The following is a 12,942-nucleotide window of genomic DNA, read 5'->3' on the forward strand; positions in this document are numbered from 1 at the left end:
TCTTTTAAAATCAACAGCCCAATTCACATAAATATAGAAACTGAGGAAGAGAGCAAAGATGAGAGAGACAGAGACAGAGTAACAGAGAAAGAGAGAATCAGAGACAGAGAGATGGATTCAGATACAGAGAAACAGAGAGGTCAAGAAGAGACAAAAAATTATTAAAGGAAAAGGTAATTCATAAATGACATACACATATCAGTGTTTTACATGACTGTTGAGAATGAAGCAAATGTTCTTAAAATCTTATTTTTTTTTTCATGAAAACATACCTTGAAAACATTTTAAACCCTGGAAACTTCAGTGATGTTCTCCTAGTTTGAATACTTGGGTTAATCATTTAACATCAATCAACTATTTGTGCAACATCATCAACTGGATATAATCATACAAAAACATAATAAGTTAGTCTAGGAGTTGTGAATACACTAAACAGAGAGGTCTTAATAAAGGTGTTTGGTACATGTTTATAATGAATGCAATATTCCATTAAGGCTAGTGAATTGACAGGTTGGTGATTTCATTATGTAGCTACTCTGTAATGTTTGCAAATGGATTTCTTAAAGTCTGAGGGATGTAGATCCACTGAGAAACAATCATCAAGAGAGGATTCAGCAGGTTTTGATATATCTTCCTTCTAGTTTATCACGGAGTTATGTGTAGGGATGTGGGATTTAATACCTGGTCTTGTGTGACTTGTGTATTTGTATTCATTACTGATTTCTGTACTCTATTTTGAGGAAAGAGTTTATTTCAACCTATAGTTTACACTCTTCATTAAGGGAAGTTATGGCAGAAACTTGCCACCAGGACTTGTAGGCATCAAATGAAATATACGGTAAGGTGAATAATTCTACTTGTTGGCGATCTAACAATTGCTAGACAACTAGTTTAAAGATAATCAAGTACCATTTTAATAGGGGAATGATTGCTCAAAAATGGTCTGGTGATAACAGAATGATTGTTCAAAATGGTCTGGACAATTCAATGTTAACTATAAATAAAGAAGGCAGCCTAAGGGAATGCCCATAGGACAATCTGATGGACGTGATGGCTTAATTAAGATCCATGCTGTCACAATATGTCTAAGTTGTATTTCATTGAGAAAAATTAGCCCATGACATATTTTATCATGATAATCATAGGCTTTATAGACGAAAATATAGTGAATGCCATTTTGTGTTTTAGCATAAACATTGAAATAAAAAGTGTTGCTATTAAGTGAATTGTTGCTAAATAAAATCATACAATTACGTTACACATGCATGAATTCATGAAGATTTACAGTCCTTTTGTCCTTTGCCCCGAGTCAGATGTGAGATGAATGGAGTGAAAAAGATTCTGAATCTCCACCTTTAAAAATAATGTCCACCAAATAATATGAGCTTATCTTATCAGAGTCCACAAACTATTAATACCTTCACTCTCATATGGATTCTATAAACAATTAAAGAGAAAGCAGTCTTAAAAATTTTTAAAATAATTTCATGTCAGCCATATCTAAAAAGATGAAGAGAAAAAAGTCTCCACTAAGCAGCAATATAATTTTTCTTCCCTATCACTAGAATGAATGATTCACACAAATCAAGGATATTATAACACATGGGAAGTGAGCAGCACGCAGACAAAAACTGCAGATATTTAAGGGATGACAATTTCTTTCCTAGTAGAATTCTTATGAGACAAAAATCTGAGACCAAGCAGTAGAATCATGTCAACAATTTGATATGTTGTGTTGAAAGAATGAACTAGACTCCATAGATGTGTAGACACATCAGAAATATGTTAACAAGAAATATTTTATTATACTAAACATTTATCAAAATATATCAATTGAATGAATAGTCAATATGTCAGTTTTATTTGATAAAAGGGAAAAAATAACTGTTCAACATTATCTCATAAAGATATATTACCATAGATTTTATTGTACATAAATTGTATATAAATAAGTGAGTACTTGTAAATGAGGATTTTCATGTGAGAGAGAATATTGCCATATGTGTTTCAGATTTTAGGGTTCAGAAATAAGCTTGAGGAGTGTGCCTCAGTCCAGTCTACCTTCATATTTGAGACACAGTCTGTTACTGAATCTAGAGCTCAACAAATTACCTCATCAACCATGAGGTTATAAAGGAATGTCGTGATATATGTTTTTGTCTATTTGTTTCTTAGAACTTCCAGGGAAACAAACACAGAGCCTCATGTTGAATATTAAACATTTTACTTCTGGGTTATCTAAAATGTCTCAAGAAATGTGTGTGTGTGTGTGTGTGTGTGTGTGTGTGTGTGTATTACATAAACATACATACATATACACATTCTTTCAATTAGCCTCAGAATTGGACAATAATTTCAGTAGATGGAATATTATATACTCTGACAATAAGTGGGTAGCATACATAATTTGTATCCCTTATTCAAATGCAAACCTAAAAAGATAGATTTGCCCTTTACCCACTTATCTAAAACTAGAAAAATTTTCAAAGAAAACAGTAATATATGAGATAATGATTATAGCAATAATTACAAAAGAAAAGTATGTAGTTGCAATTAGAACAAGATATGCATATTTTACTTTGCAATATGCACTCATATGGATGTTATAATACAAATGAGGTAATTTCCATGATTATTATTGCCAATGAGATGGTCAGGGGAGGAGACTCAAAGAACATGCTTTGTAGATCGATATACATCACCAACTGTCTCTTCTGAAATTTCCTCATTTTCACTGTGTCCTAAATCTCATGGATCATAAATCACATGATGGTGATAATATTCAAGGAACAACCACATCACACAGTTAACAATAATAATTAAGAACAAGCAGAACAAATTTGTTGACATAACTAAGTATAAAAATAGAGCCTTGTCAGTTTCCTACCTAACTTGTGTACTAAATAAACTACATAAATCATGTCATTATTCTACAGTTATAAAAGGAATATCTGCATGTAATATACAGTACTCAGGAAAGAAATGTGTGCAAAGTATCTCCATGAGAATACTGAAAGAAAATAATGAAGGTGCTCCAACATGTAATAAGGGCACATGTTCCACGATGTTCATAGCAGCCTTATTTATAATAGCCAGAAGCTGAAAAGAACCAAGGTGTCCTCAGCAGAGGAATGGATACAGAAAATGTGGTACATTTACACAACGGAGTACTACTCACTTATTAAAAACAATGAACTTATGGAACTCTTAGGCAAATGGATGGATCTGGAGGATATCATCCTGCATGAGGTAAGCCAATCATCAACGTACACACATGATAAGCACTCTGATGAGTGCATATTAGCCCAGAAGCTCAGAATACCCAAGGTACAAGTCACAAACCACATGAAACTCAAGAAGAAGGAAGACAAAGTGTGGCTTTTTGGACCCTTCTTAGAAGGGGGAGCTAAACGCCCATGGAAGGAGTTACAAAGACAAAGTGTGGAACAGAGACTGAAGGAATGACCATCCAAAGACCGCCCCATCTGGGGATACATCCCATATAAAATCAACAAACCCAGACACTATTGTGGATGCCCAGAAGTGCTTGTTGAGAGGAGTCTGATATAACTGTCTCCTGAGAGGCTCTGCCAGTGCCTGACAAATACAGAAGTAGATGCTCACAGCCATCCATGGGACTGAGCACCAGGTACACAATGAAGAATCTAGAGAAAGGACCCAAGGAGTTGAGGTGGTTTACAGCTACATAGGAGGAACAACAATCGAACTAACCAATACATCCAGAACTTCCAGGGACTAAACTACCAACCAAAGATAAGACTCATGTCTCCAGCCGCATATGTAGCAGAGGATGGCCTAGTCAGACATCAATGTGAGAATAGGTCCTTGGTCCTGTGAAGGCTTTATGGCCCAGTGTAGGGGAATGGCACCGACAGGAAGAGGGGGTGGGTGGGTCGCTGAACCAGGGGTGGGGGGTGGGGAAGGTAAAAGGGAGGAGGGTTTGTTAAGAACCACGTATCTATAGCAATATACCTTCAAATTTACAAGGTTTTGGGACTAATGCAAAAATCTATGAGGTATTCAAAATCCTCTTTTGATATTTCTGTGAGGTGCAATACTTGTATAGTTGCTCAGTTATAAAGCTGTTTCTACTGTTCCTAAAATGACTTTCATTTCTGAATCTAAATTCATTCATTCATAGAAGTTGAACAAACAGAAATTTGGAAATAAAAGGAAACTATTGGATATATAAGATATCTAAATAATATATTATGTATGAAATTGAAAAAGGTTTTATGATTTCAAGGAACAACTCTAACAAATCAGTGCAACTACATAAGTACTCATGATATGTGACACATAAATAATTAGAAAAACAGAATGTGGATAAAAAAATATTGGTAAACCATTGGAGATGCACCATCAAAAGATGAAATGGAAATCTGGAAGGTAAAATTCTTTCAATATGGGTACAGTATACTATTCTGACACCAATTAGAGTCAGTTGATTTTGCATAAATCTCATGCATCTTTCTGACCTTTTAGAAGGCAATTAGCAGACATGGAAGATAATGCAAATATATAAGAACTAATATTTTTCCAGTGAAGGTTGATAATTTAAAACTAACTGTAGAACAAATTGAATATCTGAGACCTCTGATGTTGTCAGGATGATAACAAGAAAATCTGCGAGTATTATCCTTCCATACCCACAAGGGATTTGGGAGAAAGGCAAGGCAGTATCTCTAAGTGTTATAGCTCTAACATTTCAAAGCATCAAAAAGTGCTAAGTGAGGATTTTGACTGTCAAAGAAATTTTAAGAATAGGACTGCAATCCCTTCTTTTCTGTCAGATAGTGGAACCTAAAGTAATCTTTACTTGCAGATAATTAATCATAAAACACAAGATAACACATCTTGAGGGAAAGCAGAATCTGTAGGGGGGATTCAGCAATCATTCTCTGTGCTAATGATGAATTGGCTGTGTCCTCTGAGGTTACCAGAGTAGTCTTCCTTCTATTAAGAATTTATAGACAGCCTTTGAATAGATACAGGTACCAGCTGAAAACTGGACAACAGCTGGAGCCAGACTGGTAAAAAATCCTACCTGCTCAGACTTCAGTAAGCCCATGTTGCCTCTGTTTTTTAGAGCTTGTACAATAGAATAGAAAACAGATTTATAACAAGTCAGTATAGAGATCTTAAATCTAGGGCGAGAAATCAAAATCCTGCTATAAACTTGGTGATTTCCATTATTGATTCTGATTCGCATATCTCTGTATCCTCCATGTATGATGTAGGGGGAAATTGAAAGTGAAAGACAAGATAAAATCAAGTTTATCCTGAGTTATGTCTCCAATTAATAATAGACATAAACAGCCATTGTTGCCTGGGGAATGATTATGTATTTGATTTGTTTCACTTAGATCCTGGCTAAGTAAAACAAACCTCTATTTCTGTGTGCTTTTCTCATTGTAACTCTGAGTCATATACCATTCAATGTTGTGGATTTTTTGTGATCAGCCTTTGTCAATTTCCCCAAGTACTATGCTTTAATTATAACATTACATGATATATTTATGTCTATGATAGTATTCTAAAGACACTCCCTTGGGTTATGAAGAGGGGTGTTGATATTGAGCACTGCTCCAAGTATTTTCAATTACCAAGAATATATCTCAGTGTAATAATGATATACGAATTATTTAAGATGTATCTCTTTTAGAAATGACACAAACACATACACACACACACACACACACACACACACACACACACACATATATATATATATATATATATATATATATATATATACATGTTTTCTAAAATTTTCTGTGTAATACTTTATGTGTGGGTACAGTTCTCTGCATGAAGGCAGGCTTAATTTATGTTTCTCAAGTGTAATTCACTTTTCTAAAATATTCTCTTCTATATGCATATTTTGTGTTTGGAAAAAGATACACTATAGTTCCTCTTTAATGACCACTATCACTATTTCTTATACTGTCTTTAACAAAAACTGAGATAAATTAAGTCACCTGTATGTACTTGGATATTCAGAGAATCTCCTGGAACTTGTGTACCCTTTCAGAGAAAGCATTTCTGAAATAATTCATTCCCTGAGCCCAATCACTCTGATGAGCATAGCACTTCATGAATCCTGCATCTATGCATACTGAGGGGTTTAGATAGGTGGATATTATATAAATAGTGTACATGCACTCTCAGTTGTTGGAAATTCAAGAGATCAAGTATGCTAAAATATTCAGCCAGTACTGTTTTGATGTAAATCTATGTTATTACTGGCCTATTGTGATAGTGGTTATCAGAGATGGGGAATTTACTAAACACGTAAAGAAATCTGTCCGGTAAAATATGGAGATTTTACTGTCACCCGTCTTCCTTATAATGAATGCTAATATCAGTATTGCTGATTTTAATATGTGTATTCTAGATTTAAATTACATATTACATATATAATGATTTATATATATTCACCTGTAATTCACCTTAAATTTAAATTATATGTATATATATATATATATATATATATATATATATATATGTATAATCAAGAGGCTAACAGACTATTAACTAATTGTACATATTATAACACTAAACACAAAAATTAAACTTAATAAATGAAACCCAAGGACTATATTGTTGTTCATTCTAGATAAATATTTTTTGCTACACCTCTAGTTCTGTTTCTGTCCTCTGTATTTCTGGGCACATACCCAGAAGATGTTCCAACTGGTAATAAAGACACATGCTCCACTATGTTCATAGCAGCCTTATTTATAATAGCCAGAAGCTGGAAAGAACCCAGATGCCCCTAAATAGAGGAATGGATAAAGAAAATGTGGTACATTTACAAAAAATGGAATACTACTCTGCTATTAAAAACAATAAATTTATGAAATTCTTGGCCAAATGAATATTTCTGGAAGATATCATCCATAGTGAGGTAACCCAATCACAAAAGNAGTCACTAGATATGCACTCACTGATAAGTGGATATTAGCCCAGAAAGTTAGACTACCCAAGTTACAATTTACAAAACACAAGAAAACTAAAAAGCAGGAAGACCAACGGGTAGATACTTCATTCCTCCTTAGAATAGGGAACAAAATACCCATAAAAGAGTTACAGAGACAAAGTTTGGANCTAAGACGAAAAGATGGACTATCCAGAGACTACCCCACACAAGGATCCATCCCATCATCAGCCACCAAACCCAGACACTATTGTACATGCCAGAATGATTCTGCTGAAGGGACCCTGATATAGCGGCCTCTTTTGAGTCTATGACAGTGCTTGACAAACACAGAAGTGGATGCACACAGTCAGCTATTGGATGGAACACAGGGCCACCAGTAGAGGAGCTAGAGAAAGTACCCAAGGAGCTGAAGGGGGTCTGCAACCCTATAGGTGGAACAACAATATGAACTAATCAGTACCCCCAGAACTCATGTCTCTAGCTGCATATATAGCAGAAGATGGCATATTCAGCCATCATTGGGAAGAGAGGCTCATTGGTCTTGAAAACTTTATATGCCCCATAGAGGGGAACGCCAGAGAGAATAAATGGGAATGTGTGGGTAGAGGAGTATGATGGGGGGAGGATATAGGGGACATTCGAGATAGCATTTGAAATGTAAATGAAGGAAATATCTAATAAAATAATTAAAAGAAAAAAAAGAAGATCAGCACTTTTAATTCCAAGGAGTATAGGTAACACTTCTCAAGACCCCACACTAAATTGAAAGTTCCAGGGAAACGATGGATGCAAAGAGAGGGACAATCAGGGATACAAACACTGATAGCATACAAGGTATAAACAGGTAAAATGAGGAATGTGAATATATATCCTGTAAATGAGAATCAATAATAGTGAATAAGTCATAAGCATTTGATATTTAATGGAACATAAATGCCATTGGCAGAGTCTAGGGGAGAAAAGAGGGGGGAATAATGTAAATACTCATACACGAAATTTTCAACTATATCAAAGAAGCTTAGATATATGTGTGTACACACATACATAAATATATAAGTAAGATTTATATAGACACATATAGACACATATACATATATGATATATATATATATATATATATATATATATATATATATATATATATATGTGTGTGTGTGTGTGGTGTGTAAAAGATTGAATTGGAAGCATATTATATTTGGTTAGATATTGCTATCAAAACTACATATCTCAAACTATGAAATTATATCTTAGATAATGCTGGTGCCAGCAATTAGTCATTTTGTTGAGTCATTAGCTACAGTAGTCTATCATCTTCTCTTTGACCTATCAAACACAAATACCAAATATATGATAAATATTTGCCATCTGAAGGGAATGTCCAACAGCTGAAGATATCACTTATTTATGTCATCAAGTAGGAGAAATCCACGTGGTGCTCAATTAAAAGATTCACTGCTACTGACTACATTTAATGAGGCTGAATGTTTACTTATATGCTTCTGAAGGAAAAAAGAAATCCTCAATATCACCAATGATGATCCCTGCAAAGGAGTTATCAAGATATACATTTGCCATATAGGTATAAATATTATCATAGTAATCAACTACTTTTTGTTATGTTTATGATCAACTCCAGGAACCTTAAGCCATACCTCACACTGTAATTGTCCAATAATCTGAGACCTATGTAAAACAATACTTTTCTTATTCTGCTAAATGGGAAAAAATAAAATGATCCCAAATGACATAATTCTATACACATAGATCTGAAAATCACTTATCATCAGAGATGTTTCATACATTTTCTACTGAAATTTATGCACAAGCAATCAAAACTCAATAGTGAATGTTGAAAAGAAATTTGTCTTACAATACCATCAGCTGAATGTGGTGCTTGCCTTTGTACTGTGAACTTCTCATGAAGCTGAAATGAGGCATGGTTTCAGGGATGAGTTGCAGAATTCAGTGAGCAGGACAGCAAGACTCTGCATCAGAAGTACATGAACACATATTAAGAGAACAATACTGGGATAAATGTAACCTATGAATAATTTAAACTACAATCACAAAAGTAATATGCATATATTCCAGAATTAAACTAAAGAGTAACTGCTAGAAATTATGCAAATGAAGCATTGCAAGTTGTTCAAGATACTTAGCAAAATGGACACTTGAAAGGACATGCCAATAGCTATAGGAAAATACATTAGATTATGAAATGCTCTGTTATATTTTATGTAAAAATATAGTGAAGTTCCAAATAAACACTTAGTCCTTGTTACAAAACAAAGAAAATGACATCTGACCTATTAATAAAATGTTCATGTTAAAATATTTAAGTTTTAATTATTTAAGATTCTTGTTTTTAGATAGCAGTGCATTTTGCTAAGAACATGTTTTTCAAATCTTTCCTTAAGATACCAGCCTTTTTTAAAACTTGGTCTGTATTTTTTGCGATAGAGTGTTAGAAACATAAGCATAGATTCCAATCAATATTTTGGCTATTTATCATCTAAGTAAATCCCTCTGTTGTTTGGAATGGCAAGTCAGTTTAATTTCATGTACTAACCTCATTTGCATAGTACATACTAGTTTGGAGGTCTATACTGCACAATCTACTTTTCAGTTATAATAGCACAATCACCAACTATGATTTTATACTTGCATCATTAAATCAGGGCGATTTCATCAGAATGTAACTTAGTACTATTACTGAGTGTCAGTATTTTTAAATGTTCTCATGGTGTGCTTTCTAAATCAAAATGTCAGAAAGTGAGAGGAAACAACAACAAAAAATAGCCAGAGGGTAGAGAGAATGAGGAGAGCTAGTAAAAGATATCTTCAGTACTGGGAGATTATTTGCACCTTCATATGTTAACAGGAACATCAGTTAGATATTTGTCCCAGGTTTTTATGACACTTAACATTTCCTTCTTCCAAAGCTAGTATGAAAAAGAAGCCTTTGATAAATGTTATACTCAGTAATATGACATAATATCATCTACCTCCTAATCCTCTTCACTCTATCCATTCTCTCACTTTCTCTATATCATCAGACCCTCAATTGAACCAGACTGTTTTATCAATTCATCATTCTCAGAGTCCTAAAGATATGTTCCTGATATTTCTAAGTGATGCAATACTTGCATTGCTGTTTGTAATTTGTTGTATTGTCTCTCCCCTATTTTAAATAGGCTACAGGTAAGACCTTAAATTCTTACACTTTGATGCTCCAAACCAAGGGAAACTTAAAAGAATCAAAATAACCTAACACACAACAGGCTACCAGAAATTATCTGATATATGCGGTTAGAAACTTTTTTTTTAATCAAGAAGCAACTCAAAGAAATATAATTGCTAATTATGCTTGACATATCACAGAGTACTGACTTGTGGAGAGTGAAAATTGATGACATGAAATTGGTCAGTCAGTATAAATTCAATATTAAAATGTGACAAGGAAATCTGATGTGTAAATTTCTTTTGATAAGAGTATATAATATCAGTCAGATACCATGATATGGTTTTCCAAATGGCTTATATCTCACATAAACTACTACATGGGAATTGGAAGACAGAGAAGACAAAATGCAAGAATTACTATTTGTCAAAGTGCAATGATAATTTAAACCTGACTCTATAAACAGAATTTGAAAGTTGAACCTCTGAAATGATTATGGCAACAGGAAAATAGCACAACCCTCATTTTGTCAGATACTGGTTCCTGAAGTATATCCTTTTCCTTGAAAATGATGACTGATCCAAGACTGTGACAGGGACAGTGTATCTTAAAGCACGAGCAGTGACTTCAGCTGGAGGAATATATTTCCTGCAAAGCAAATAGGAACAGGTGATCCACGAGGAATATAGAGATCCTAGCAAGTCCCTGCTACAGCTAGCTTTCACTTGGCTCTGTCGCCTACAGTTTTTATGAGCATTCCTTCTACTCTGAGGAATAGTTTACACACTTCTTTACAGGGCTGGGACCACTCAGAAGCCTACCTTGCATAATTCTGTAGAAAAAAGATGATATTATCTCTGGTTACCTATACTTACTAGAATATGTGCATACAATTAAACAGTAGATTAGGGACCAATTATGAAAAAGATCTCAAACCTAGAACTAAAAATGAAAACCTGCTGTAAAATAAGAGATTTCATAACTGAAATATACACCACTATTTTTTTTGCAGATGTTCACTATATCTGGCTCTTTGAAATAGTGCATCTTTACTGATTGGAATTGCTTCATCAGAGAGAGTCTCTTATATCATTCAGGATTGTATTTATTCAACTCTTTATTACCCTGGAATGTTCATGAAAACACTAGAGAAAACAGTACTACAAAATATTAGGGCAAATTTCATAATTTTATTAACTTCCTATGGTGTTATCATTTCTTTTAAATTATTCTTTATTTTTTACAATCCAGGCTTTATCTCCCTCTCATTCTGTCCTTTGAGTGTTTCTCATCTGATACCTCCTCCTGGAAGATGCCCTCAAACCCTAAACCCAGCCCTACCATCCCTACTCTCTGGGGTCTTAAGTCTATTTAGGGTTTGTTGCATCTTCTCACACTTAGTGCAGACCAGGAATTCTTTTTTCTATGTGTGTGGAGCCACATATTAACTGGTATATGCAGCCTGGTTAGTGGCACAGTGTCTGAGAAATCTCAGGTGTCCAGGTTAGTTGAGACTGTTGGTCTACCTATAGGGTTGCCTTCTTCATAAGCTTCTTCCAGCTTTTGCAAATTCAACCATTGGGGTCGCTATCTTCTGTCCATTGCTTTGGTGGAAATATCTTCATCTGACTCTTTCAGCTGCTTTGGGAAGCTTCTGGAGGGCAGTCATGTTAGTTTCCTGTTTGTAAGCAAACCATAGCATCAGTAATAGTGATCCCCTTGGGCTCAATCCAAATTTGGACCTGTCACTGGATATCCTATCCCTCAGTCATTCTCCATTTTTGTCCTTGCGGTTCTTTTTTAATTAGAACAATTCTGGATCAGAGCTTTTTGTTTGTTTGTTTGTTTGTTTTTTACTATTGGTGAAAAACCTATCCCTCCACTTGATGTCCAGTAATTCTACTGGAAGTGGACTCTACAAGTTCCCTCTGTCCCCATACAGAATTTCTTCTAACCCTCCCTTTGAGACCTGAGAATCTCTAACCTCTCAGGTCTCTGGTAGATTCAAGAGGGTCCCTCTCCTCCTACCTCCCAAGGTTGCCTGCTTCCATTCTTTCTGAGGGCCATAGGGGCTTCATTCATGCCCCCCTAAAACCTAATTATGTTCCTCTATTCCCCTTCTTGTCTCCTTTTCACCAGGTCTCCCTGGTTATATATATATATATATATATATATATATATATATATATATATATATATATATATATATATATATATTCTTTAAACTATAGAAATGTATAGCTGTCACCATCAAGAAAGTAGTTTCATTCTGCACCAGACAGAGACAATTATAGGACTGAACAACTATTCAAAATGCAACTATTCAAACTGACAGTGGTGTGTCCAACCCAAATTTATGAATCTAAAATATTAAGCTAACACAGGAAGGGTTGCAGAAAGACAGTTAAACAAATTCATAGGATGATATGTCTCATACTACAAAGTGTCTATATAGGATAAGGGAGTTGCACAATAAAATCTAATAACATGCATAACTAAAGAAGACTATCCCCATGTCACTAAAAGATGGCATGCCAATTCTGAAGGGGAAAGTATCATAGACATAAGCCCCATTTTAGCTGAAAAAATACAGGCAATGAAGCATGTGAACAGAGAAATATTTAATCTTCTTTTGAGCTATGCTCTCTGATAGGTTGTTCAATACCAGACATACAACCTAAAGATATTTGCATATGATCAAACCCTCATACACACAGCAGCAAGTAGTTATGTGTATATTTGCTTATGTAAATAATATGAATCACTAGAAAGAGAAAATGGCATTGAAATTGAAGTA

General features: G+C 34.5%; 1 long non-coding RNA gene across 1 annotated transcript; it reads right to left on the reverse strand.

Moving 5' to 3' along the window:
- Window positions 1-8,840: 8,840 nt before the first annotated feature.
- On the reverse strand, window positions 8,841-11,821 carry LOC115065374. The gene is made up of 3 exons (XR_003845161.1): window positions 11,672-11,821; window positions 10,665-10,793; window positions 8,841-8,949 (listed from the first exon to the last, which is right to left on the reverse strand). It is a non-coding gene; the product is annotated as an uncharacterized LOC115065374 (long non-coding RNA).
- Window positions 11,822-12,942: the final 1,121 nt, after the last annotated feature.

This window comes from Mus pahari, chromosome 1 (assembly GCF_900095145.1).
Source record: "Mus pahari chromosome 1, PAHARI_EIJ_v1.1, whole genome shotgun sequence".
Classification (NCBI taxonomy): domain Eukaryota; kingdom Metazoa; phylum Chordata; class Mammalia; order Rodentia; family Muridae; genus Mus; species Mus pahari.